At 42.8% G+C, this 22467-nt stretch overlaps 1 long non-coding RNA gene across 2 annotated transcripts; it reads right to left on the bottom strand.

Moving 5' to 3' along the window:
• Nucleotides 1-6383: 6383 nt before the first annotated feature.
• On the bottom strand, nucleotides 6384-22461 carry LOC134175609 (uncharacterized). Of its 2 annotated transcripts, XR_009969072.1 has the most exons (4): nucleotides 20239-22461; nucleotides 12629-12780; nucleotides 10236-10304; nucleotides 6384-9267 (listed from the first exon to the last, which is right to left on the bottom strand). It is a non-coding gene; the product is annotated as an uncharacterized LOC134175609 (long non-coding RNA). The 2 variants fall into 2 exon arrangements; XR_009969071.1 differs by lacking the exon at nucleotides 20239-22461 and having other exon boundaries at nucleotides 12629-12916.
• Between the last annotated feature and the right edge of the window lie 6 nt (nucleotides 22462-22467).

Genomic DNA, 22467 nt, shown 5'->3' with positions numbered 1-22467 from the left:
TAATGTCATCTGTTTGTGTGGCAGTGGAAGGTGAAGATTCTTGCTGCTTCCTGATAAATGCATAGTGCTCAGTTACCCTTGACAGCCACTGTGGACAATGCAGCTGCTGGTCATCTCTGAATTTTAGACTGGAGCACTAACCAGTGGCTCTGTGTTTTGATACATGTACCCCCTCCAAATATTGTTCTTATGCATAACAAACAACACACCACACTGTGATCTCTCCCCTCTATTTGTTCTTCATCACGTTCTTTACCCAGACTCTTCTTCCCAACATTACCAGCTCTGGCTGATGCTGGTGTTGCATGTTCTGTTTGAGCAGTGATGTGGCAAAGAGGCACGGGAAGGTGGGGTCCCACCGTGGCTTAGAGGAAAAGCTGATGTATACAAACTGTGGGGCAGGGCAGCTTTGGAAATGGTAGGTATGTGCAATCGCTTTCCCTTCTTTCCTTGGTTTTGTAGATTTGCTTTAGGTACATTATGTTGGTGTAGCAGTGTTGAAATCAGTTTGGTTCTGGGGCTTTTTTGGGGCATGCATTCAAGTAGCTATTATGTTATTTAAGGTTTTCAGATGTTTGCACATTGATCTGTTCATGAAAGGAATGAAGGCAGAGCTTGGCAGGAGCGCAGAAGAGTGCCACAGAAGCATAGCTGCTGATAAAAAGCTTATCTGTTGGCTAGCAGAAGACTGTATCTATAATAGAAATACAGCTACGTATTGAATTTTCTCTGTCAGAGGCATAAATCTGCCATAAAAAATATAATTCATAAAGGAGGACGATTCTATACAATGGAATTTTATTCAGACTGTCTGCCCAATATATGCTTGTTATGATGGTTAAATGGCAAAAAATGATGCTTGCTCCTAAACATTGCTTGACAAATACTCCCACTTTTAAATCTATTTTAGCCATCTATGAACAGAATTCGATACAGAAGAAAATACTACTTTAAACAAAAAAAAAAGTGGTAGGTTGGCACAGACAAACTTTAGTAAGAGGTTGGTTTCAACACTCCTTAACAAATTTGTGTTGAAAAGAAAGAACAAAAGGCACTAACCTACAGTGAGGACTATTGAAAAATAAGATGTCATGTTTCTGTGATGTTGTAAAACTACCTCAGCCTGCAAGCCTCTGGAATTACTCCAGGGATATCTTGGCTTTTCTCCTGTGGAAGGAGCCCCCTCTTTTTGCTGTGCTTGCAGTGGAGTGAGATCCTCTCCTTTGCTTCTACAGTTCAACCTGAGGCTGCATCCTCAGAAGGGTGCTTTCTTTTTTGGGAGGATGAGAGTGCTGGACCCTGAGCAGCTGCGTGTAAAGGAAAGCAGGAAACTGTGCCCTGCTTTGGACCCATTTCAGAACACCACGTGGTCAGCATCTTCACAGTATGATTATAATAGAGAGCTCTTGTTGAGTTTGCTGCCCTTTTCTAAAGTAAGTGTGTAAATGTCTCACAGAACTGATTTGGTTTCAATGGTATTATGGCAGAGACTGGGTTATGCTCCTCACTTCGTTCCCTGTGCACACCGGAGGAGAGGGTCATAGGAAGCTGACCTGAGCAAGGACTCGTGTTCTGTCTCAACCTTCTGCACCCATACTGCTGTGGTTCCTTGCCCTCTTCAGCTGTCCCCATGGTCATCCCATTCATGCCTGTAAGGAAAAGAAATTTATTTAGCTTTTTAAACCAAGGATTATATAAAATCCAAACCAAAAATCAAAAATCCAAATTGATTTTTTTTTGATACAAAGGCTGGAAGAACTCAGGAAAAAATCATGGCACCCTAAGCATTGCAGGATGGGAGGGAAGAGAGAAAAGGGACAAACACCTGCAACAAAAACAAAGGAAGAACAAGTAAGCTTAACATGGAAGTGCCAGCATTTCCTAAGAGCACAGGATGGGCTGAAAGAAAGCAGGACTGTGGAAAAGAAGCTCGACTTGTTTAGGAGCTTGTATATACAGTTGTAAAGTGGAGGTAAATTGCCACCATGTGGCAATCTCTCCACATGTAAAGAAAATCCTTACATAAAGGGCATAGAGAAATTTTGTCCCTGAAAGAGCAGGCAGTATTCTGTGAGCTGCACTAGGGAGCTGATCCATTTGTGACTCACTGAGAAAGGTCTTTTATTAAGGGGAAGCCCACTTAGCTCTGCTACAGATTATATAAGAAAAAAAGCACTGTCGTTGTTTAGCAGAAGACAACTAGCAAGGAAATTTCCCTGAGCCATGGAGGATCTATAAATACCCTAAGAGGTGGGCTTTGATTTTCTATTCTGAGCTCAGAACCTCTCACAAGGTCTCCAGAAACCATGCCCTGAATGCATATTTGAAAGACCAGGATGCCTGTGAAACCTGCCTTGGCTGTAGCTACCCAGACAAAATTTACATGGAGTTCTAGTGGGTTTGACCAAAGGCTCCTCTCTTTATTTTAATGTCAACCAGGAGCATCAAAAATCAAGATACTTGGCAGCTGCATGGAGAAACAAGGGGTAGGAGCCAAGAAGAGGATCATCCTTTCTGCTCACAGTAGATTTCACACAACCACAAGAATTAATCCAGCCCAGGACAGTTAGTTTTCAGCACCAGTAAATAGATTCAGACATGCCCATGCCCACACAGGGACAGGAACAGGGAGGAGCGTCTCCTTGTAACACCACTGGGAATTTGTACCTGATCCAAAAAGCAATGTCCATAGCCTGAGACATCAGCATCAATCAGGTGGGGAGGGAAGTCCACAAGATGCCAAGCTTTACATACCTCTTTTCATCAGCACAACACCTCACCTACCCAAGATTTATGCATCCCTCTCTTCAGCAGCTCATTGAGCTGCCCAGTAGGAGGAATAAAATAGACATCAGCCAAATCAATCGTACTCTCACCAGCAATGTATCTTACTGCTTCATTTAGCATTACATTTTGTGATTTGAAAAACAACTTGTTTCTGCCTTTATCTTTTACTTTAGTAGCAGAGAAGGAAAACAAAGATTTTAATATTCTTAGACAAGTACAGAGATTCTACTTTCCTCTTCCTTGTGTTGCTTTCCCTTGCTACTCTCCACTCTCTTGTTGCAGAGAAACTCCCTTGCTCCTTCACCTCCTTCTTCTGACACCCACTGCAGCCTTTCTGCCCTTATCCCATCACTGGTCTCACAGACTGACACCTCCTCCTTCCCACTGAGCTCAGCTCCAGGTCCACCTTTGTTTCCCTCCATGGACAAGATCTGGAGAACATGATTCCTATGCAAGGGGTGGGGTGTGTGTGTGTGTGTGTTTATCATGTCACTCCTCTGTATTGGCTATGGCAAGAAACCCTCATTCAAGATAAGAATTTGCGTGCCTGTCCCTGAGGCACTAAAGGGTTGCCCTTTTCCTGCCCTCACTGCAGGGGAAGGACCAGCCTGGTAATGGGGTACAATGCTGATCATGAGGTTTTGTTTTGCATGTTGCTGTGATACAAGAAGCAAAGGATCCTCCCTGGGCAGAATCGCTCACACAAGAAATTTCATTCATTAGTGTGCATTGTCTAATGCCAGCCCCCAAACAGAAGCACAGCAGAGAGGTTTGCATGAAGAAAGCAGCATCAGCTGACTTCTGTGCACCTCCACCAATCTAGGTCATCAAGAGACATAGGAAGCTGTCACCATTTAGCCTACTGGGAAGTACTAACCTAAAAAACATTCAAGGCCCTCTCTGGTGCAGAGTCAGAAGGTACAAAGGCAACTATGAATCCCGCAGACTCACCAGACAGTCTGGTCCATCAGATTTATATTGTTATTTATGTCAATTTTGTGCCATTGTAACCACTGATTTCAATAGCTTGAGCTGCTTTTTCACTGTGGCATGTATATAACATGAAGTAATCACAGAATCAAGTATATACACTGGCTGGTTCTTTATGCCTCTGCTGTTGCCCTGTAGGAATGGCTAATCCACTTTCAGGCCTCCTATTCATTCCCCAAGCTTCATCATTTCCCAGTACTGTCATTTCCATCATGTGGGAAACCAGAATTCCATAAAACCCACTTCTCCAAAAAAAAAACAACCCCAACCATTACCAACCTGATTTCCATTTTCTTCTTATACTTGCTTTGATACCCACAAAGATAAATAAAATGGCAATGTTTGTAAAATACCCGATCTACTGCATGTGTATTTAAAACCAAATCTATCAGCACATTAGCCCATATGCACAGAGATTAGTCAGAATCTTCCTCCTCAACTTTTCCCTCCTAAGTCTCTTGCTGGGCTCCTGCCTCCTCTGAGTTGATTCCACTTTTAATGTTTCATCAATAGCAGAGAAGTAAAACAGCTGAAGGGGACAGATAAGGGACTTAGCCCACTACAACCACCATCCAGCTCCAAATGGGATTGACTGGCTGAGTGCCCCCAAATCCTCCATGGATATGCAATTTCATAGAAAGAAAAAGCTCCACACACAAAGAAAAATACGCAGAAGATAATAAAGCCACTTTACGAAAAGTAACAGTTTCAGCAATGTGTGTATGATTATAGCCTTAATTCAAACAAAATATAACACACACACTCTTATGTTACCCAAAGAAAAAATAAGATGATGATTTAATTTGTCCTTTTACTAAATGATTTAATTTTTAGCAAGCCATTACCAAAGGAAGAAGAAAAAAAGGCAGTATCACCTGAGCCTAACAATGAATCTGGTCCACTTGTCTTTCACATCAACCAGTAATGGATACTGGGGAAGACTGCAAAATAGGAGTGCAACAAAACAGATAGGGAAAAAGTGCTAAGGAGAATTTGAGGAAGGGCAAAACTAGGTTAAGGCAGGCGGAGGAACTAAAATAATACCCTTAGTTTTGCAAACAGCTGTGTATGCACCATATCAGTGACCCAAGGCTTTACTTCCGTGGGTGAGCACACGTGTTTCTAGGGAGGCAGTTCCAAGCAGCAGCAAGCTGCTCCCTGTGAGCACTGCTCTTGGCTGTGGATGAGTGCTCCATTACCTGATGGCAGCAATGGAGATGATTTGCTGCCTGCAGAGGCAGAGCAGCGGTGATTTGGCCGATCTTTAATTTTTAATATGTTATTTAGTTAACGGGAGGATTAAGACTGTAACAGCGCTACCAACTCCTTTGTCCCAAACCAGGCAGATCTCTGCCTCAGTAGCATGCAGTGCTGTCCTCATCTCTCCCTCTCACTAGCTTTCTTTTAAATTATTCCATTTGCCTTCACAACTTGCTTTTCCTTGATCTCATAATAGGATGATGACCCCCTGATCCCTTTTCTGGAGCTTTGCCTGCAACCTAGCCTTTCCATCCCAGACTGCCAAACTTCCATTTGCTCCTTATTTCCCTCCTACTGTGCCACTGCTGTCATCAGTCCCTTTCTGCATCTCGAACTTCCCATTTTCTTTCACTGTTTTTCTGCTAGAAAAGCTCAGTTTAGGCTATTCACTGCTGAACCACCGCAGCAGTTACTGAGTAACAAAAAATCAGTGGAATATTACATTTGCAGCAGCTCAGTTAGCAGCACCACAAATGTTTTGCATGAGGGGAGCACAGTGATTTCTATTTGCTCCTAACAATTGGACTGTCTCCAATTTGAATGCTGCTGGGTTGGGTTGTGGGTTTTTCTGATTGGGTAAAATCAGAGTCTTCATTTGTGATCTGTGCACAGCACAGGTCTGCAAGCAAGAAGTGAAGGGTGGGATCACTTCACTCTCAGAGCATGGCTCATCCCACTATGGGCCAGGCACCTCCAGCCGTGGGGACCAGATGCCCGTTGCCCTGACTGCCGCTCCAGGCACCTGGCCAAGGGTAGATCTGACACCCACCCTTCACGTGGGTCAAGCTGGATGAGGAGGATGCTGTCCCCGGGGACTTTGCCTGCTCAAGTGACCATAGCACCCCGGCTAGGAGCGGGAGAGGTACTGCAGAAGCAAACGCTAGCGGAGCTGGGGAAAGGGGGGCGCATAATTGTTTTGGCAAGATTCCAGTTTTACAACGGATTCCTACTCTACTCACTGTCTTGTCTGCTTCTGGGCATCAGGTTACTTCTGGCTCTGCTGACAGCCGTTTCTGTTCCTACAGTAACTGTGGGTAGCAGTGCTAGCTCTGACATTCAGACTTTAATTGACTCTCATCCCTCAAGGACATAATGCAGAACAAAGAAAGGCTATGCTATAAATACCCCGAAATAGGCCACGCACCCTTGTCTGGAGAGCCCTTCATCTCTCCTGTCACGGTCGTGCCCGGGGGCTCACTGAGACCGTAGGTTCTCCATGGTGCCTCTCCCAGGCATGTGGCCAGAAGCAGCTGCATGACTGTGTAGCCTTCCTCCAGCCCATGGAGATGCTCCAGCCCCCTCTCTGTTATTGCTTGCTTGTCAACTCAGAAATTGTTACTAGTCCCAGGTGGCCCCTTCGTGGCTTTTGGGCAGGGCAATGTGTTCAACCGTTTCTTCAGTGGAAGCCAGAATTACCAATGCTTTATGGTGCAACTGCCACCAACAAACATTCCCCACTTGGGCAAAAGATGGGCATCCTAAGCTAAAACTTAGGTTATACACAGGCCTGTACAATTACCCACATGTACTGGCATCATCAGTGAAGTCATTACTTGAGGCAACAGAGGTCTCAAAACAGTAGTTTGGGTTGGGTTTTTTTTCCATGCATGTAAACCTGTTCTATGCATGTGTATATATACATAGGACATACCTGTTGATTACTTCAGTAATTTCAGCTTGCTTTCTGTAGCTCTGTCACAATCCAGAGAAGGTGGATCGGAATCCAGGGTTTGAGGATTGCAGGAATTCTGGAAGAGGCTGCTGGGTGACTGCAGTGCCCCAGAAAGGCACTTGCCTTCCACTTGCTTCTTCCTTTTTAATATTTAAAGTTTCAGATATTTTTACTAAGCTGTTTTTCAGTCCACTGCTGTTAATTACAAGGATAACCACTGTAAGTATTAAAGTGTGGCTTTGTGATGTCTTAGCCACTTAGTTGAACAGTATTATATATGAAATTCAAACTATTTTTACTGTGCATTATTTTTATTTTACATCTCTATTTAATCTGCAATATAAAAAAAGCATCTGCCTTCACATTCCAGCACTACAAATACAACATGACAAACTATATACATATATACAGACACCCACCCCTCAGCCTGCACAGCTGTTAATAAATATGTATTTTACATTTAGCCAGTAACTGCTGTTCAGGGTTTCTTTCCAGATGCTCAGGGGCGAGTTAAACATGGCTTTGATTAGAGGGTGATGCATTCACTGTATCAAAAGCTAGCAAAAGTTGCTCCTTTGATAACAAAAGAGACAGCCAGTGGTGATTAAAACAAGCAAATGTTCTTGGGGAAGTGTTTGAAGCAAACAGCAGACCCTGATCAAAGCACACATAATGTAAGCCACACAAGGCTAGTAGGAAGGAATCCTGTTCTTTGTTAGACCTGCACACACTGTCAGAGAAAATGGACAGCTTTTGATACAAAAGCCTTTCTTCAGGTCTACCACTTGCGCTAAAAAAGTGTCTCCCTACCTATGTTGCTTTGCTAAGCCAGTACTCCTGCTGCTACAGCAGAGGTTAACTTTTGCTGTCAGACACGACTGATGCCACTCTGCCTAACAGTTTAAGGGAATCATCTCAGATCTTAATTATTCCAGTACAGAAATGCAGCTCCCAAGGATAATTTATCTGAGTTATTGAAAGAGAGCTCTGTCAGAGGAAGAAGAAAGAAGCAGTTGAAAGATGTATTTGTTAAAGCCCAACACTTCTGTTATGACAACGGCAATAAACTATTTTCTGACATGGTAAAAGTTCCCATAAAGTGAAGCTGTCTGAGGTCTGTCTCTCACTCTCTGGCTTTGTGCAACTTTATTCCAGTGACTTCATTTATTTATTTGCTTCTTAATCTGTATCTATGCATCCCTCTGCCCTATCTATCACCTGCCTGACTGCTTGCCTGTCAAATTGAGATTAAAAAAACCCTTCTGCCACTTCCTTCCAAGAGCTGCAAGACTGAGAGAAAGCACACCTGAGAGCAAGCAGAGAGCTGAGAAGGGCCCTCTCCAGCTCCCATCTGCAAGGGTTTCACTGCTTCCCAGCTCTTCCTCATCTCTCAGCAGCAGCTTCCTCCACCCTGAGAATTTGGGGTCTCCCCTGGGAAGGAGGCTGAGCTGATGCTAAGAGCCTGAGCCACATGTGGAATGGCAGAGAGGAAACCGTGGGACAGGGAGGAGAAGGAGAAGGTCATTAACCAGGGTGAGAATTTCTGCAAGGGGAGCATTTGACATAGAGATGGGCAACAACTCGGAGAAGAAGGAGCCTCAAGTTCTTGCTTGGGCTATAAAAAGACATAAAGCAGATTTGGAGTTTGGAATTGATTTATGCTGACCATGAGTTGGGTACCTTGGAGAACTGTGGGATGGGACTGAAGTGGGGAGAGGCATGTGCAAGTCCTGGGAGGGGAGGGTGGCTCTTCTGTGAGAAGCTTGTTTGAAACTGCCTCCCCTTCACATGGGTGTGTGTGTGGAAGAAGCAAGACAAGGACAAGAGGGACAAAATGTTAAGCTAAGCCTCTATTTTTGTGCTCCTGAAGTGAATTTTGAAGCATTTTGACTGAAGGTAATGCTGACACATGCTCCAGTTGCGGAACTACCAGTTTACTTCCAAACCGTCTGTGATCAGAGAACATTGTCACCAGCCTGCTCTGCTGCCAAACAGGGTAGCAGGAGTGTGACAGGGTGGCTGACTAACTTCCAAATGTTAAGGCTTGCCTCTAACTTACTCTTTTCCTCCAGTTTTACAGAAGCAGGCTGCCAGTTTGTGATGGCAGTGCCTTGAGCAAGAGGACTGTTACTGCTCTTGGGATGCTGGCTACTGATGCTGCGCACTGCTCCCAAAGTCTCATCACATAGCAATCCATGAGGAATGCACCTTCATCTGTTTCCTCAGGGGCTGTGTTTTCTCAGTCTGTATAATATTGTGTGAGAAGCTGCTGCAAAGTCCTCTGCAAATGTCACTTGCACTTTCCTTGTCAATGCAGAGCTCAGCTCTTGTTACAGATCCCGGCTGTGTACCAGCACGTACCTGTTTATTCCTCTTACAGACAGATACGATACATTACAGTACATTGTGTACAAGACTCTCCAGAGAGCACATATATAGTTTAACAATAACACATCACCAAATGTATTCCCTCTCAGAGACAGAAGAAGAAACAGTATTTCCCAAAACAAACACAACCCCCGTCTATCCAACCCTTCTATATTCCTGCAGCCAAGAACCTGGCGAAAGAGATGAAAGCCCCTCACAGACCTTGACTGACTATGACATGGCACAGAAGGGGTTTTCACTGGGAATGTTGCATAGCTGTGGCACATCAGACCTAGGCACATGGTTTGTAACCCCTCAGAAATGTCCATCAGTTACTGCCCATCAGATTGCTCACGCTGCAAACCATCAGATGGTTTTGACAGCTGTGTTCTGCTGAGACTGTAACTTCTCTGGAGACTCTCAGGCGTGATGCCTGAGTATGGGTGGGGTAACTCACGTATACATGGGTAAACATAGAAAAGCTCCAGGTAAAGGTGCAGAGAGATGTGAATGGAAAAAATAAAAGCTTCTCACTACATACATTAACATAAGTTTGAGAAGAAATGGGGGTATCAGACACTCCCTCCTCCTCCACCCCCGAATGCATTTCAGGATAGCTGTTCTCATTTTTCTCTTTTCCCCCTTCTTTTGGCTTCTCCCTTCTGCCTTGTTCACCATTTCCATAACTGTTGCAAGGGTGCTATTTTTCTCAGCACTGTTTCCAGCAATTTTTTATTTCCTTTTGCCGCATCTTTCTTTGTATTTCTTTCTTTATAGCCTCACTGGTTACACACCTCACCCTACTGCTGGACCAACATCCCCCAAACTCACACTGCGTATTTGCTTGTTCCTCCCCATTATCTTTGCTCCAGCCAAAGCCCCAGTGACCTCTGAACTCCGCTTCTTCTTCCCTGCAGAGGTCTTAACCTCAAAAGAGCCTTTTCTTCTCTCATTACCTTTTTATCATTACACTGCAACTTCTTCAATGTCATTATCTCTCTTTTCCACCACCAACACAACCATCTCAAAGCTACCCGTATGCTTTTAATTCCAGCCTCTCCCGAGACTCTCCTCATTGAGTTTCCCATAAGGATCCCTGCAAAGATCACAAGACCCATAGGAACCCCTGCCAAAGTGATGAAATATGCATTGGCTCTACCTGTGCTGATGCTGATAGCCCTTTGGAGCCTCCCATGTCAATCACAAACTCTGCTGTTCACATGGTATCCTGCAAAGATGATAAACTAAGCACAGACTCCTGCAGAGAAAATAAAAGCCAGAAGGGCTCCCCTGGTGCTTCACATTACACTGGAACTTCAAAAAGGCAGGGATAAATACATTCAACCTTTGAAGGCATGGAAGTGCAGCAAATTGTTGCAGAATGACTCATTTAAAAGATTTTCAGAAATGTGAAGGAAATACACAGCACTTGGTTAAGACACAAGAGTGATGCGGAGCAGAGTGTTATAAAACTTAGGAAACTGCATAGGGAAAGGGGGAGATCAGGTGTCAGAGCCTGGAAATTCAACGTTAAGTTACCACAACCGCTGCGTACATAGGCAATCAGGACCAAGTTGACTTAGAAAGGCTTAAATCTCTCTCAGCACCTTGCTGCCTCAGGCTTTCTAATAGTCAGTGTTTGTCCCTAGACTATGAAGTATTTGACACCCTAAACCCTCTGTAGCTTTACCAGTTCTTTGGCCCATATTGCCAATACCATCCTAAACTAGGTCTAGCACAATTTAAGTTGCAGAAGACACACGTAAGGGAATATTCTTGCACACAGGGCTGCAGTCTTTTTGCAAATTGTAAAAGCTTAAAGGAGTTAGCAATTTCCCAGGCACTGACATCAATAAATTATATGAGGAAAGCAGGTTGGAAATTAACTGAAACTTTGGATGAAGTACAAGAAGAAAAGGAGGGCAGGCACTGCTGCTCCTTATCAGAGCAAGGACAGGAGTAAAGTCTGGGATCTTCTCATGGCACTTTGGGCAGGTTGTTGGGTACAGCCATTAGCTCGCCCTGGGGCAAGGGTGCTAAACAGATTTGAGCTCTTTCTCCTTCCAGCAGGAGGCAGCATGAACAAGCAGCACCTCCAGCCTGTTCACGGATGTGTCCCTCCTTCACGGTCTAACTGACCTGGGACTTAAAACCCCATGACACAACTACTGACGTTCATGTATGCACTTCATTTCACACTAGCAAATTTTGCAGGTGAAGCTTTTGCTCAAGACCAATGGATTCTGCTTCAACTGTCTTAAAATGTGGCTTGTTTTCTCTAAAGGTGCATTAAATAGGTCTGTTAAAAAGACCATTAAAGGTCTATTTAAACTAGATTTGCACACAGATTCATCCCAACCCTACCAGTTGGATGCCAGCACCTGTAATAAATGCTTGGAGAGATGCAGAGCTACTCTAGCTGCTCCAGCCAATAAGTCAGATTTATTAGAGGCTTGGCTCAGATGCCTGTATACAAATGCCCATAGTGTGGGGAATAAACAAGAGGAATTAGAGATGTGTGCATGGCTACAGGGATATGATATCATTGGCATCACAGAAACATGGTGGGATGGCTCCTGTGACGGGAGTATTGGAATGGAAGGTTATAGGCTCTTTAGGAAAGACAAGCCAGGCAGATGGGAAGGGAGAGTTGCTATTTATGTCAGTGATTGGCTGGAGAGTATGGAACTCTGTCTGGGAAGAGGTGATCAGTCAACAGAGAGCTTGTGGGTCAGGGTCAAAGGGAGAACTGCAATGGGGGACATTACTGTGGGGGTCTACTACAGACCACCCAATCAGGAGGACTGCGTGGATGAAGCACTCTATAGACAGACAGGAGCAGCCTCACGCTCACAGGCCCTTGTCCTCATGGGGGACTTCAATCACTCCGATATTTGTTGGAGGGATGGTATGGCCCGGGCAGGAGGTTCCTTGACCATGGTAGTTGTGGAATACAAGTACAAATGAAACAATGCATGATGATTGAGAAAAGTTACTATATGACCCATGTTTAAATGTATATAGTTGTACAGCACTGTAAACTGGGAGGAGAGGAAGAGGCAGGAGGAACAATCCTTTGGTCAGGCTAGGCTGCCTCTGCTATCTGAGAGGATAAAATTAAGACAGTAGGGCATTGCCAGGCTGCACTTCCCCTGCCATCTGAGAAGAGCCCAAGGGGAGTAGCACTGTGCTAGCTCAAGCTGTTTTCCTTCCCATCTGCTCAAGCTGATTTAGAGAAGTGCATTATGCAATCTAACTGCTCTGCTATGCTGAGGTTCAAATGGATGTGGAATTGAAATTAACACATCTAGGAGAAGTTTTGAGGAAAAAGAGTGATTGTATCAAACTGGGCTTTTCAGTCTGCAAGGGTAAAGGTATTGCTATATGGTTATTAAAATACTCCAACAAACCAAGAAACCGATAAAAAAGACAAAGAAAAGACCAGGGGAAAGATGAAGATTAATACTAAGAAGGCCTAAGTATGCTCAATTGTATCAGCAAGGAAGAGTAATAGCATGAAAACCAGTCAGGACAAGACTAAAAACACATTACCTGTACAGCTTGGGTGTGTGGCAGCAACATAGTGATGTTATCATACACCAACAATCCAGGGACCGGTCACCTGCATTCTTTCAGATTGTCTCATATCACTGCCAGTGTGGGAAGTACCATTTGTAAATCACACCTGAAGTGCTTGCCTTCAGCTAAAAAGTAGTTAAACATTTTACTGGCTATTTGTGAAATGTGATAAAACATTTCTATTAATATTTAGTTTAATGAAGTCCTTCCTCAAATTTCCTACATTTCCTGTGATAAAACTATCTGATGGTGTCCTTCACACACCATTGTCCTGGGTTTAGCAGTAGCAGTCAATTTTTTTCTCCTTCTTAGTCGCTGGTGCAGTGCTGTGTTTTGACTTTCAGCCTGGGAACAGTGCTGATAACACCAATGTTTTTAGCTGTTGCTAAGTCATGTTTACTCTGACCAAGGACTTTGTGAGTCTCATGCTCTGCCAGGGAGGAGGGGAAGCCGGGAGGAAGCCGGGACAGGACACCTGACCCAAACTAGCCAAAGAAGTATTCCATACCACGGCACGCCATGCCCGGGGGGGTAACTGGGGGTTACCTAGAAGGGCATGCTCTGCTGGGTCAGGCTGGTTTTGGCAGGTGGTATTGTATTCTCTTCCCTTGTTATTTCTCTTATCATTATTATTATTGGTGGTAGCAGTAGTGATTTGTGTTATACCTCCAGGAGCTGGGGGGGGTAGGAAAGAAAGAGGGAGGAAGGGAGGGGAGTGAGTGAACAAGCTGCCTGACTGGTTTTAAACCACGACAACCATCATTCTTGATCCTTGTTTATGTATTATGCACCTCCTACCTCTTTTTGGTAAATCAGTATTGCTCTAAGGACCTAGCTTCCCTACAGAAAAGGGTGAAAGCAAGTTCAACTCTTTTCTAACACAGTCAACATTCAGACACCACAGACATTCAGAGCAGGGAGAAGTGGCTGGTCACAGTGACCTGTGCTACGAACCGCTTCCAGCTCAATCTAGCCTTGTTTCTTCTGGAGGTGAACAAGAAACCCCAAACCCAATCACTACACTGATTCAACAGTACTATATGAATCTATCTCAGGCATTATGTCACAGGTTTGCATTGGTCCCTAAAAACCCAATTTTTCCCAAGAACAGTCTGAGTTTTAGTGCAGGAAGGTTAACTCTCACCCTGAAGGTAGTTCAGGATGAAAAGCTAAAGAGGCCATACCTCCCTAGACAATACAGTTGCATCTGGTGCTGGCTTCAAAAATCCCTCATATGCATTGATTTGGCTTTATTCTGTGCTGTGTTTATATATTACAGACAGCTCTAAGAGTCACTGCTGCTGCTGGGATGGATTTGACAACTAAGCTGCTGCCTACACTAAAAAATTACGTAAGCTCATCTCTGAGGTTGAGTATCACTTCCTCAATGAGCAGGACACGCACAGGCCTTCAATATGGAGCCTAGAACCCAACCCAATTCCCTCTGCAGCTGAAGTCAGTGGACAGTCACTGATGTCCATAAGATCTGGACCAAGCTTAGGAATGCCAGAGGTCTACAGAACATATAAGGAAGCATCCTCCTATGAAAATACAGGAAACTATCTTAAATTGCATGCTTCTTGCAGTTCTCACTAGCTAGGGCTTTGCTGATATTTCATTAAATGAACTAGAATTAAAAGCAATTAATTTTTGGAATCAAGTCTAGAGCAGAGACAGCAAAGTATTTACGTTCTGAAATGATTAAAAAATCATGGTATTTATAAGTTATTACTTTTTTATCTTCTGATCTGTGACTGCTCACCACAGTGATATGAAATTATCATCTTACCTCTCTGTCTCTCTCTGCCTCAAAGCAATATCAGAGCAAAGAATGACTCAACAAGAATAAAACTGTTAGATATAAATGGCCTCATCAAAAGAGCGAGTGCCACAGGACACAAGTAACTCGTTTTCAGAGTACTGACAGAATTATGTCAATTCAATTCTAAAAATGTTCATAATCATTGAAACATAAAAGAACTGGTTCTTGTTATTTTCTGCTTACAGTTGAAAATTTATAAGAATTGTAAGGTATCTACAAGTTATTTCAGGCCACTGATACTTAAAGAAGTTTTGAAAACTCATAATTAATTAAAAAGCAACTGCACTCGAAAAAAAGACCATATGAAACTGGTAAGGTGAACGCAAAGCATGCATACAAAGAAGAAGAAGGAAGAATGCATAAGGAAGAAGTTCTTTACTGTAAGAGTGGTGAGGCACTGGAATGGGTTCCTCAAGGAAGTTGTGAATGCTCCATCCCTGGCGGTGTTCAAAGCCAGGACAGAGCCTCGGGTGACATGGTTTAGTGTGAGGTGTCCCTGCCCACAGCAGGGGGTTTGTAACTTGATGATCTTAAGGTCCTTTCCAACCCTAACTATTCTATGATTCTATACCTTGCACTCCAAATCTTATTTCTTACACTGTAGGGGTTTGTGGCCTTATATAAATTATATTTGGTTTACTCTGTCACAGCTTCTAAACCAAGAAGCTGTGAGAGTAAGTAGAGTGAGAAGAAACAAGTTCCTTTTGCCTGTCAGACCTGTAAACTCAAGAGCTGCAACAGATTTCCACCACTTCTGTTTCACTAGCACTCTTTACGGATGCAAGGAGAAATCCAGTTATTGATGTGCCTTAAACCTGACTTCTATTATGTATTTTTCACTCTTGCCTACATTTATACATCAGTGCAAAGCTGGTAGTTACTGATGCACAAAGCATAGAGGAATAAACAGGATTCCATGAAACAATGAGCTTGTACAACATCATGTTACCAAAAGTTCATTTCCATGGCATGTGTTGGGCCCCTATTCAGGCAGTCTTTGTAGGCTTCCATCTCTCTTGGCCAATTCAGCAAAGGCAGACAAAGCATCCTTTAATTTGCCTTTGCCCAGGCAGAAGGACTCATAGTTTTCCAGACTTGCAAAAAATACTTTAGAAATCCCTGCTCTTTCCTTCTAACTCATTTGCATTCCAGTTTGCTCTTATCAGTGACTGATTATGGCTGCAGTGATCGGTTCGACCTGATCTCATTTCCAGCTGTTTAGTTTTCGCAGCTTCCTCTCTTTGTGGATATTTGTCGTCTCATTTCCCCTTGCAGAGGTTTTAGTCTTTTGTTTTGTTTTACTTTAGTTTTTGTTTCTTTTTGCAACCTTAACAGATACTTCAGGTTGCTTCTTGGTTTAGGCTTGCTCTGTACCATGCTTCAAACAGCACCGAGTTGTTAAATGGCAAAGAAATTACTTGATTATAGGATGGTTTGATCCTGCCGCATGTGCAAGTTGTCTCCAACCATATGACAGGTGCCAGGTATGCACAGGAATTGTTGCACTCCAGCATAATGCCCACCAGGCAGTGATGGCTGTTGGAATACATAGCTCTTCCCCAACAGCTCTGCCAAGGGACAACTGTGAAAAGTTAAGAGGGGCTTCAGGGAGGGAAGATGAACTGAGCCCTTGTATCCCCCAGTGCTCTGCATGTATATCTCTCAGTGTACACATCTGTCTGGGACAACAGTGCCTGGCTGCAATAAACTGAGAAGCGTGATTGTGCTGTGAAGCACACAAGAGCTCAGCACGTGATGAGGGGAAGCATCCTCCCTCTTGGCAGGCACAGCTTGCATAGGACTAAGAGAAGCAACCACACAGTTTGTGGGACCCAAGAGGGGCATTTCTAATAGAAAAGGAGGGAAAAGAGGTGGATTGGCTTTTGAGCTATTTGAAATGTGAACTCCTTAGATAGTGTTTCTCTGACAGGTTCACATCAGGTAAAAATCTGATATCTGAGGTACTTAGATCAAGAAGTTATTTTCAAATTTCAATACAAGTTTGCTGCATGTAATATATTTTATTTTTAAATATTGACAGTATTTTGAAGTTATTATTTGCCTATAGCCATTATAAAAGTTGATTGCCCATACTAAAAAGGCTCAGTCTTATTGCTGTTTGGGTGTCACATACTAAAATGCTGCAAGAAGCGATGATCATAGTTCAGCTAGTAGAACATCTGCCTCTGAGTCAGTAACTACCGAGTGCCCATGCACTGAATTTAGAGGTCACTGGGCTGCTGAATGTGCTGTTCTTGTATGAAATATGAAACAAAAATTCTAATCACTTGTTGGCTATTAAATAACTGATGACAGCTTTCATCAGAGACTCACAATAGCTTTGCTCCTCTAACTATGCCAGGTAATTATATTCTCTCTACCTAAATGAACTTTCAATTACAAAGAGTACTTTTCTCCTCTAAACTGTTTAGAAATAATGTTATGCACTGCTAAATTACTGACCTTGTCCCACCTCAGAGGAGGCTCAATTTCAGCACAAGACAAAAAGATCCAGGTACATACAAGGACATTCCACATAAGCTTTGTCCCAGCCTTGATTCAGCTTCTGGATGCTATGCTCCTGGGATTGCTGAAGCCTCATCCACCCTGTGCAACCCCAGCTGCTGGAAGGAAGAGGCCCTACTGAAACGTACTCATCGCTCTCCCCTTCTGAGAGCAGGCATAGGAGCACAGGCTGTTTGCACCACCAGGCAGTACTCCTGCTGTATGGGACAATGGTATTTGGCCCAGCTGAACTGAAGGATATGAACTGGGGTTATTTTCATGGCCTCAGTTTTGCATTTTATTATTCAGCAATTCGGTTCAGGCACAAATCTGTCTACTTCCATTGTAGAAGGTAATTTTTCAAGAACTCAGGCACACCTGAATGTAAAATTATGCCCCCTTCCCCAGCAAGTATTATAGCCATTCACAGCTGAAGAGAAGGGTTTATCCGCTGAGCAGTGTAATCTGCATCTATCTTATGGAAACATGTTGTCCAACAGATTTACCCATTCAGCCTCGAAAAAAAAACCCTCATATATACATTTACTAAGGGATAACACACAAGAAAGAAGTAAGAAACCTGATCTCTTTATTAACATTAGTTGAACATAGTAGTATATACAAACTCCCATGTTCACTTACAGCTGACCATTTTTCAGAGAAATAATTATTTCTTTTAAAACAATGATTACTACTCCTCACTCAATAAAGCTTCAAGGCAGATATCAAATAACTAGGAAATCTGCAATATTCTGCACCCTGCAAGCAAAAATCCTTCTTGCACACCCGCAGCCATCCCTGCTCAGTAGAGCTTGCTTTCTGCCATGCAGTTTTGCCTAGAGATTTAGAATGCCTGTCATTGTTACCTCAAACGACCTTGGCCCAGCTTAGACAGCATCCTCCAGATTTGACCCCGATGCAGCTCTCACAAAAGGAAAGGACCTGCTCAGTGTCACTAGGATAATGAGACAAATACCTTTAAAGCCTGGAGCTCTGATCCCGTGGCTATCTGCTTTCAGTAATCAGATTCTGGAAAGCTGTTACTGTAAGTCTAGTCGGTACTGGTAAGAGTAAGAAGCACAGTGTTGTGAGGCCAACAAACTGAACTAACGGCAGAGCAGCAGTAATAAACGTCCCCTCAAGTCATCTTTTTGAAGAGGCAAATGCTTATCAGAAATCTATTGAATCCATAGGAAAGGGGAGAAAATATCAAAAGGCACTTTGAAGTCCTTTTCTTTTGTACTTTTGACACAGTAAAAGGAGAAGAGAGAAGATGTTCACAGTCAGTAAGAGGTGTGGGTATGAAGCTAGTTTATTACATAATTATCTCATAAAACTCTGCTGTGTTCTTTCATGTCTATGAATTTTCACATACTACTGAAATTACTCATCACTAGAACCTACCATTTTTTCTCATTTCATTTTGGGGGGACTTGTTTTTACCAGTTGGTATGAAACACTAAAATGGTTTGCTTTCTTAATTGCCACAGAAATCCTGCAACAAGGACACATTGCAGGAATATGAATCTGGTGTGGTCTAATCAACAACTCTTTATTTTCTGCTAGAGTTCACATAATGGGGAAGAATCTATGAGACAGGAGAGGTAGGGGAAAAAGACTAATTTAATAATGTGAGAGGACAAAGTGAAGAAATTTTAAAACCAGTGTGGCAGAGCACTGAGTGATGTACTGTGGAGAAGATTCTGTTTGATCCAAGGTTAAACAGAGATGTGAACAAGCCAGACTTTGGCATCATCAGGGAAATAAATGGTTGGCTACCTTAACTGTAAGTCCCACCAATTTATTATCAGATCAAGCCCTTATTTCTCCTCAGCACGATCCTTCCTATAATCCTGAACCAGAATTTCTGCTATGAAAGTACAGACTTGACTCTTTATTTCCCCTTTGCAACACAGATAAGCAGCACTTGGTAACTGATTGCAATGTAAAATAAAACCCAACAAAATCAGAGAGAGATTGGAATTAGATCCTTCATCACTGCAGAAATGCTACGCATAAATTAGTTCAAAAATCCATAGCATACTCATTGTGAAAAGGAGAGAAGGAACAGAGCTCTGCTTTGAGTAGCTGCCACTTGCAAACAAGAAGGGGGAAAAAGTATCCTACATGCACATTATTGCTGGCTGAAAGATACCTTCAGTGGTGAAACAGATTCTCATACACTCACAGATCTCTACAGACCAGTGCTTCCATGTAACCCCTGATTCCTGCTTCCTTCTGAATCTACTGCCCTTGCCCTGTCCAGTCCCTTCCCTATCTAGATCCCCAGATTTCCCTATTTCTGTATTTCTAGCAGTTAGTTCTGGACCCTGCAGACAAAGGCTGAGGTGACCTTCTTGGCTATCTATGTGGTAGCAGACCTATAAAAAAGGTAACAACCCACTATTACTCCTGTTTACTCAAGTAGCTTAAATAGGAAGATCTCTGCTCTAAATCTAAGGATACAGCTTTTCTAGAGACCTAGCTGGAAGCCACTGTGATATGATATTGTGTTTATTAGAATTTATGTGGGTTTTCACCTTTTAGGCATAGACATGGAAATACATCTGGGGAAAAAAAAAAAAAGTGCCAAAATTAGGACCTCACCATTTTTACTTAAAACCACTTCTCTGGTGAAAAATAATGCCTAGGAATTGAATTACCTTTAGCCAAAAATCTAATTTATTTTAGGATATGCCACTATGTGGCGTTGTATATCAAGTGTCAGTTATACCCAGCATCTTCTAAATTCTCCTTAGCCAAAGGACCAAATTTCACATCATTCCCAGAGCACCACAGAACAGTGTAAGAAACAGTGTATGTGCAGGCATTCTGACTACAGCATTAAATGTAAGAGTGAAGCATGCATCACTGATTATTAATTTGTCTTGCATACACCCAGTTTGTGATGCATGGATCCTGACATGTCCTGGACAAACAATCCTGACTGCAGGTGTACCCAATGAGAAACACCTTGCAAACACAAAACTGACTAAAAAAGGCAGATGGTACTGATGGATGAGCTCTGGTGCATCTTGTTTGGCAAGCAAATTTTACAATACCCCTGCTGCACAGCAGACAAAATGTGACATAAGCCACATCACCACAAAAACCTGGAGCCTTACTTTAAATTTCTAATGGAAGTGGCTTGAAGCAGAGGTGCGCGTCCTTCTGTCAGTTCTGTTGGGTGGAAAATCATCCCTAGGAATCACAAACCAGGCACTTCAAATTACTAGGCTTTTTCACCATGACCTACATTTAGCTCCCCATGTGCTGATTCCAGTGTGGATAACAGTACCACCTTCAGGCTTGTCATAAAGAAGAATTCATTAACAGTTGTAGATATGTCAGTTGTTAGATGGGAAAGCATCACAGAAAAGGCTGTAGGATACAGCCTTAATATATCAATTCAAGATATGCTATAATGCATATAGGTCACCACATTTGGAAAGAGGAAAACTAGTAAAAGATGTACGAATGATCAACAGGCATTGTGCATCCCCCTTATGAATGAGGAAAGGAAAAGCCATCGCGCATGAAGATATAAATTAGAAATATATCATAATATATCCTTCATGTAAGGAAATGGTATGAGACACCTCTCTTCTGGCACTTCCTAATGCTTTATGACATAAACTACATGCATTTCTATTGTGGGTTTTTTAACTAACGCCCTTAACAAAGGACAGATTAGACAAGTAACAAGTTTCTGTAGTTCAATTCTAGGAACCAACAAAGACCAAGAGGTTTACCCAGTTAATGAAAGCTTACTCTGTAACCAAGACTCCAGCTTCCATTATCACTATGTTATAACTAGGCCAGACTAAATAAAGCAGTAGATTTAGATTTTAAAGGACAGTTATGAATTTAAGATGAATGAAGGCTAAATGAGGTTGCCAGCTGAAAGAAGGGTCACTGACAGCCCAAAAAGTCTTTTTTTTTTATATTTCAGATGATAAAGTTGGGCAGTAAGCCAGCATAAAGATTTTTGCAACAGTAAAGATATGGCAAAAAGGTGCCTAGAGGACCCGAGTGTGAAGAAAACACATTTAGAATCTAATGAGATCACGCAAGTTGAAAAAAATAATTAAGACAAGCTGGTCTAGATAAAATAAGAATATTCATAAGCTTTTCCAAATAGCTGTCATCTGGGAAAAAAAAGGGTGTGGGTTGGAAGGAAAACAATTAAATGTATATGCTAGTAAGCAGGAAGATAATAGTGCCTAGATCCTTAGGAAACGGGATCAATATTTTTGCTGTCAAGTACCTTTGGCCTGGAAAGGTACTTTTAATCTACAACAGGGGTGGTTTTAAATGCCTTTAGATTCATAAAAGCTCTCAGTACTGTTTTACTTTCCACAATTGACTGGGGCAAAAGTGGCATCATGAAAAACGGGGGAAAAAATATCTTCTTGATGCCAATGTACAAAGCACTGAAAAGCACATCAGGCTTTCTGAAAAATCAATCCCTAAAATAGCATGTAAACATGAGTAAGATTGGCAGAATCTTCCTCCACTGTTTTAAACTCCATGGTTTTAAAACAATTGTCACAGAGTCTGATGACATTTAAACCATGGAAAAGCCATGCAAGTCGGGGAACAAAACTGAAACCAGTGTAGAGGCTTAAATCAAAATCATTGTATCTGGTTATTTCTTGAAGAGAAAACCCCACAAACAAAGCATGGATGTGGCAACATGACTGCACCTTTAAACAATCTGGCTTTGCAATGACAGCATGTTCCCAGAACTCCAGTTTTATACCCTGCTTCGATTTGGATTTTGAATGATTCAGAATTACTGTAATTTACTCAAGAGACTCCAGAGATACAAACATGTCAATCAAAAATGGGCAAAAACCTAAAGGCATACATATGCACTCACAATTGACAGACCAGGGTTGTGTTCCTGTGATGCCAGAGCTGAGGCCACACTGGCAACTTCAGGGACTCCCATGACGCATCCCCCCTGCCCCAAACCACCACATCCTGCATCATGGCACCCTTCCTATTGTCTGCTCACATCAGCGTGTGGGAATGCATACAAGGGCATGTAGTGATAAAGACAAGGGGGAATGGCTTTAAACCAAATGAGGGTAAATTTAGACAAGATATAAGGAACAAATTCTTTACTATGAGGATGATGAGGCGCTGGCACAGGTTGCCCAAAGCAGCTGTGGCTGCCCCATCCCTGGCAGTGTTCAAGGCCAGGTTGGACGGGGCTTGGAGCAACCTGGTCTGGTGAAAGGTGTCCCTGCCCATGGCAGGGGGTTGGAGCTGGATGATCTTTAAGGTCCTTTCCAACCCAAACCATTCTATGTTTCTACAATTTCTGTAAGCCAGAGAAATAAACTGCCCTATGAATAAACCTGGAACAAAAAGAGAGCTGTCTCTCATACTGAGGTAGCTGACTCACAGAGCAGATACACCAAAGTTTGTTTAGTTGCAAAGCCTGGAGATACAGACTTTTGATACAACCTCTGGCTGT

The sequence above is a fragment of the Pezoporus occidentalis genome, unplaced genomic scaffold, assembly GCF_034315485.1.
Source record: "Pezoporus occidentalis ecotype Australia unplaced genomic scaffold, CSIRO_AGI_Poc_V1 ctg7, whole genome shotgun sequence".
Taxonomy (NCBI): Eukaryota; Metazoa; Chordata; class Aves; order Psittaciformes; family Psittacidae; genus Pezoporus; species Pezoporus occidentalis.
Note: the sequence above shows the minus strand (reverse complement) of the source record. Positions and strands in the feature narration are given on the sequence as shown.